General features: G+C 33.2%; 2 long non-coding RNA genes across 5 annotated transcripts in view; both read left to right on the top strand.

The window, feature by feature from the left end:
* Positions 454-6,554, top strand: part of LOC107608271 — an 8,213-nt gene continuing 2,112 nt past the window's right edge. The window contains exons 1-4 of one of the 4 annotated variants that reach the window (XR_002350756.1): positions 454-464; positions 780-830; positions 930-1,034; positions 2,034-2,118. This is a non-coding gene — a long non-coding RNA (uncharacterized LOC107608271). Of the gene's footprint in view, positions 465-645; positions 687-779; positions 831-929; positions 1,035-1,515; positions 1,592-2,033; positions 2,119-5,296; positions 5,299-6,554 lie in introns of those variants that run through there. The other 3 variants (XR_002350755.1, XR_002350753.1, XR_002350754.1) reach the window with 3 other exon arrangements.
* LOC107608360 lies at positions 3,005-5,228 on the top strand. The gene is made up of 3 exons (XR_001612832.2): positions 3,005-3,093; positions 3,183-3,345; positions 4,975-5,228. It is a non-coding gene; the product is annotated as an uncharacterized LOC107608360 (long non-coding RNA).

Genomic DNA, 6,554 nt, shown 5'->3' with positions numbered 1-6,554 from the left:
TATCTTTTAATCATTCATCATCCATAACCATTTGAATCCGCCTGACTAAGATTTACAAGATGACCATAGCTTGCTTCATACCAACAATCTCCGTGGGATCGACCCTTACTCGCGTAAGGTTTATTACTTGGACGACCCAGTGCACTTGCTGGTTAGTTGTGTGGAATTGTGACAAAGTGTGATTCACGTTTGAGAGCACCAAGTCTTTGGCGCCATTGTTGATGATCACAATTTCATGCACCAGATATCCTATCGATTTGCATTTTGCTTCACTAATTAATAGTAAGATTTGCATTGTATAAGCAATAAGATATTAAACTTACAATTTGTGTTACACTCATTATTTTTTAGAATAGAGTTCAAAGCTCTTTGTTCATTGGAGATTGATGAGATTGTAAGAAATTTAAGTAAGTATAGAGATAGCAGTTAAAACTCATATTCCTAATAATCAGGGGTTTTCTCAGGTTTATGCTTACTTTGAAGCCTCATGCTCCTTTGTCAAAGATAATGTCACATGTGCTGGTCCTTTTTCAGCTTTCATCTCAGGAAATGCAACCAAACATGTGGATTTTCTGCTTTCTTAAAGTTAACTACAAGATTATGAGTTTGATGCTCCAGTGAAGCTCCTAGAGAAACATCTATATGCTATGACACAATCTGTTGATGGGCAACTTGTTGTTTCTCAGGTCTTGGCCTATGCTTTCCCTTATTTTAATTTTTTCTTTTTTTTAATGGATTTGCTGTTTAACATTTGCTCTTACTTAAACTTTACTATATAGGTTCTGGTGTCTGACATTAATATTGGATATGAGGAGATAGTTAACACTCAGGTAAGAGAACATTTATTGATATTAAATTATTAATTGTTATAGATCTTAATCAATGGTTGATTTGAAATGCTTACCCCTTCTCTTTTTGGATTCATATAGGTTCTTGCTTTCAATGGTAAGCCTGTGAAGAATCTGAAGAGCTTGGCCACCATGGTTGAGAACTGTGATGATGAGTTTCTAAAGTTTGATCTGGAATACCAACAGGTTCTCTCTCATGGACTCAGTTGTGTGAATTCTTTTTTTGACTTTCTAAAGTTTTCTGAATTAACATTTAATCTAACTTTCGTGTATCAGTAAGCTGCCCATTCTTCTCTTTACCCATTCTTTACGTATTTCGTTTAAGCATATATTTTTCTAGTTTCTTATGTGGAATATGATTTGTCATATCAATTAGACGTTGTTTCTTTCTGTATCTTTTACATAATTAAATTGAAAGTAAAACTATACTTTAGTCCTAGGAATATTTTCATTTAAAAACTTAGCCTGTAAAAGATTAAATGTACTCACTTTAGTCCTTGTACTATTTATATTTCAACACTTTAGTTTGTAAAAGATTATTTGCTTAAATAAGTTTTTGGTCCCTGTAAAATATTCAGATTTTTGGTTTCGGTCTACTAAATTTCAAAAGTTGTCTATTTAAATCCTTGTTGTTAGTTTGCTTTAAAGAGTGGTTTCTATATTGTAGAAAGTTTAAGAAATATAAGACTGCTAAGAAGGAGACAAAGGTGGCAATAAGAAAGTCAAAACAAGAGTGTATGAGAGTCTTTATTAGTCTTTGGGTATGAAGGATGAGAGATTTGGATCAACCATATGAAACTCCGTTTCATTCATTGCTAGCTGAAGGCTATGTAGATGGGCCTGTTGATGTTTATGAGTTCCATAAAAACAACCAAAGTTCTTAGCATTGTGATTTTTAACACCAAAGGCCATTTCAACATGTGGATTTTGACGGATTCTTTTCTTTGTTACAGGTTTATGCCTTTCATGGGAGACACCTCTTTATAACAAATGGTAAGAATCATGGTACAATATGTGCTTTAGAATCATGAATTTATGTATAAGGTATGACACTATTTTCAGAAAAATAGCCCTTGGATGTATCTGTACACCACAGAAATTATTTTGATTCTAAGTAATGTATCACTATGAAAATCTGAGTCATACTTTTTAGCTGATATCCTATTCACAATTTCTATTTCTCAGGTGGCCTCATATTATTGTTCCAACCTTTAAAATTACTGCGGTGGAATGTTTGCAGAAGATCCAGATTGGGGAACAAATATCACTAGTCAGGTTTGTTCTTGCAGCAATAATTTTCTTTTAATTTTCCTAAAATAGAGAAAAAAAGACAAGAGAAAATGCTTTATATCATTCTTACATTGCTCTAAATTTTGGAAGAAAGGATGAAGCTTTCATGGCCGTTGTCGACAAGGGAGGCTATAGTGCACTATTATATGTTTGAGTACTATCAAGATGACTTGGTAGTTCTTTTGAATTCGGTATGCGCCTAGACCCTTCTTTCTTTGTTTCTTATTTTGCCTTTTCTTTAAGGAAGTTAATTCCAATGTAGATCCAAGTTTCAAGAAATTTATGCTTAATGCTTATTGCTTAATTTGCTTTCAGGTTTCTGACTCAAAAAGCATCACTGGCTTCAACAGTGATGTAATTCCTGATAATATTACTGACTCAAAATTTGTTTGATATATTTTTACACTCTTGTCTGTTATTTTTTCTGTGACTTACTTAAATAAGCACTCTTGACAGGAATATATATATATAGGCCTAGTAAGGAAACAAAGGTCATTTTTCTGATTTATCCGACTCCATGCAATTCAAAATTGCCCTGTGATACTTGAGTGGATTCTTAAATAAAAGTTTAATTTTTTTCTGATTTGTTACACATGGCATAAGTTTGTAAAATATCAAGATTTAGTTGTGTTTTAAAAGGCTTTAGCAGTTCCAAAAAGCTGCTGTTGATTTTTCTTTCTTGTTGGTACTTGGTTCCATCTAAATTTAATGCATATTGTGGCCAGAAACAATGTTCATTCAAGATAAATTGATATGGATCAAATTTCAAATGTTTCGTATGTGACATTTGTCTTTGCCTTTCTACATTGATAGGACTGGAATTAAAAGAAAATTGAATTTTGAAACCTGAGATTGATAAAGCAGCTATGATCATTGCAGAAGAGGATGCTCAATCGACTGCAAACACTATTTGGTTGGAACATACATTTTGTTGATTCCACAGAGTCAATATCAAGTATGCTGCGTTAATAATATTCCTCTATCTTTTCTCTGTTTATTGCCATAAAATAACATTTTATATTGATTAGGTCACTTTTTGTTTAGGCAAATCAGAGGATGTATGGACTTACCAAGTGGTTGAGTCCGCTACAAAGGTAGTTGGTTCCTTCTTGTGTGAGAATGGAAGCTTGTCATCCACTTGTGGCATGTCAAATGACACCAAGTGAAAATTAATCAAAGGGACCTCTGGACTCAATACATATGCAAGGTCTGTTATGCTTTTTAGAATCCAGCTAGCAATTTTTAATTTTAATTTCTTGAAAACTGCAGTGTTTGCTTACTTTTTATATTTCAGTTCTATGTTGCTTTTGTATTCTTGGTGTATACCACAAATTTCAAACATTTACTTACAGAAGCTTTTTTGGGGAAACAGTTGGTTTTAAACTATTAAGCTACCAGAAAATCCATGTTTGGATGCCAAAAGTATTGCAGTATAAGTTAAACATGGGAAAAACTACCAAAAGTACCCATGAAGTTTACGAACGCTGACAAAAGTACTCGTAAACTAAGGAAATTAACGCTGTACCCATGAAAGATGGGTTCCGTATGACAAAGTATCCAAATCCTAATTTTTTGTTTATTTTTTAATAAAATTCCTAAACTACCCCACCCTAACCCCATTCTACCGTCACTCCCTCTCTTCTCTTCTTTCTCTCTCCTCACTTATCCCTCAAAAACCCTCACAGAGTCACAGAAACTCTCCTACCTCCTCATTACCGTCCGCCACCCACCTACTCCATTACCGCCAATCTCTTCCCCTCTCACTGCTTCTCCTTCTCACTATTAAGGTGACTACAACACCTTCATCGTACACCTGTGACCCAACCTGAGGAGAATGCTACCGTGGCGCGCCTGTTGCAGCCGAGGAGAACGTCATCGTGGCATGTTTGACCCAGCCGAGGAGAACACCGTCGTCGCACACCTGAGAAGAGAGAGGGGTCGTGGTACTCTTGCATGCAGAAAGCGGGTTCGGTAAAGAGAAATCAGAGAATAAAGGGAGGCGGCACTGTGGATGGAGGTTCTGCCATTGACGATGTTATAGTCGGCCGGCGAAGAAAAAGGTATTTCTTTTTTTTAAAATATTTTTATTTTATTTTTCTTCTTTTCATAAATTGATTTAGTTACTACTAAAATGATACTGTTCTATTTTTTTTAAATTTGCTTCTATTTTTTATGAAGGCTGAGATTGATTTACAGAAGATCTGGTTGATGGCTACTTCTACTTCTGATTTTTGCTGAAATAAATTTCAAATTTGATGAATGGATTTGTTGATTTTTTATGGTTGATGGCTTTTTCTATTTCTAGTTTTGCTAAATTGAATTGAAATTGGATGAATGGATTTGAAAATTTTTATGTTTTGAGTATTTTTTTGTGTTTGATTAATTTGGTTTGGGTATGGATTATAAACTTATGAGTGAATCGATTGAGGTCCAATCCTCTACCACCACCACCACTACCATTGATTTCGGTTTGGTTTGTTGTAGGAGTAGTTCTGGACTCCATGGCAAGAGTTGGTGCAAATTGAGTTATGAAAGGTTGAAAAAGTGAGTTGAGGTTGAGTGTATGGTAGTTTAGGAATTTTATTAAAAAACCAACAAAAAAAATAAGATTTGGATACTTTTGTCATACGGAACCCATCTTTCATGGGTACAGCGTTAATTTCCTTAGTTTATAGGTACTTTTGTTAGCGTTCGTAAACTTCATTGGTACTTTTGGTAGTTTTTCCTTAAACATGTAACTAGTGACGTGTGAAGCACTTGCAAGTGCTGCTTGCAATATCAAGTTTTTGTAGTTCTTAAAAATTTGCTTCTTGATGATGTGCTTGCTTTTTGGTAGGCCTGTGGAGACAGGGTGCTAAGAGGATTACATGAATGGGAACAACACAAAAAGAGTCGTGGTCACAGGAAACGTATTTCTAGTCTTAAGAGCAAGGCACAAAGTATTGGTACCTTGGACAAAATGTTTGATTACTATGAATGCAACTAGTTTTATGTATTGTAATTTGCAACCTGCTCCAGTTTTGAAACATATTCACAGTAATATTACCACTGAATGACTAATAGCATTTCAGTATGTTTCTTTTTGTTTCATTTGTCAAGACCATCACAAAAATCCAAAGTTGATTTCGTTCATAATCACCTACGAATGAGATATTGAGATGTGTGGTTCTTGTTTACTATATCCTTTCATTGTTTTCATAAACAAAATGATGAGATGTGTGGTTCTTGTTTACTATATCCTTTCATTGTTTTCATAAACAAAATGATAGGCAGGACGTGTATGTTTGAAATATTGACTAGAGGGTACCACTGTACTAGTCTTTCAGCACCTTCTTGTAAACTTGTGAACTCAAATTATTATGAACAATGCACTTATTTTTCTTATATATAACAGTAATAATTGTTGGCAAAAATAATTGAGATTCTAAAAAAAATAGTTTGTTGCTTCTAAGAGAATTAGTATAATATAACTAAAAAAAGTCTTCAGATTTTAATGGCAATAGTAATGGCCGGTAAAAGTGAATAATATTACAATTTTAAAATTATTTTTAGTGGCCATATAAATTGTGGGTAAAATGGGTTTTGGCGGCAATAGTAATGGCTGCTAAAATGAATAACATTGCAATTTTAGAATTATTTTTGGTGGCCATATAAATTGCCAAGAAAATGGCCGCTAAAAATTATATACTTTTTGTGACCATTAAAAAAGTCTTTACCAGAAAATGTTATAATTGCTGCTAAAACCTTTTAGCGACAAAGCATAAGATGGCTAATGTTTAATTGTTGGTAAATGTATTAGCGGCTATTTTTATTATCGCTAAAAGCAAAATAAATGGCCACTAAAAGTGATTTTTCTTGTAGTGGTTGTCAGAACCGAATCGATGATCGAACCGGTCAAGTCACTGGATCACTGGGTCATTGGTTCAACCGGTAGGTCACTAGTTGAACCGATTGAACGGTCCTATGTAAATAAAAAACAAAACATAATAAAAAATTTAAAATACATATTTTCACTAATATTTAGATATTCTAAAACAATATAAAACAGGAACAATAAGTATTTTGTTAATTTTACTCTATTATATATACTAACTAGCACAAGAAAAAGAGCTAATAACAAACCACTAATTAACCAAACTATCACTCTATTTCTAATAAAGATTTACAATCTTTATCTTTGTATCCTTCGTAACAACAACAAAAATGAAAATAAATTGTATACATAAAGAACTGAAAGGAAAAGAAGGATGCATAGTAATTTGGTGTTGCTAAACTTGAAAGAAAAGGAAATTTATGAAAGTAAGCAAAGCATTATGTTACACAAGAAAGCATTGTGGTTAATTGTTTTTGCTGAGTTAATTTTTTGTCATAATTTTTTTATTATTTTATTATATTTTTTTTGAATTAATTTGTTTG

This window comes from Arachis ipaensis, chromosome B07 (assembly GCF_000816755.2).
Source record: "Arachis ipaensis cultivar K30076 chromosome B07, Araip1.1, whole genome shotgun sequence".
Lineage (NCBI taxonomy): Eukaryota > Viridiplantae > Streptophyta > Magnoliopsida > Fabales > Fabaceae > Arachis > Arachis ipaensis.
Note: the sequence above shows the minus strand (reverse complement) of the source record. Positions and strands in the feature narration are given on the sequence as shown.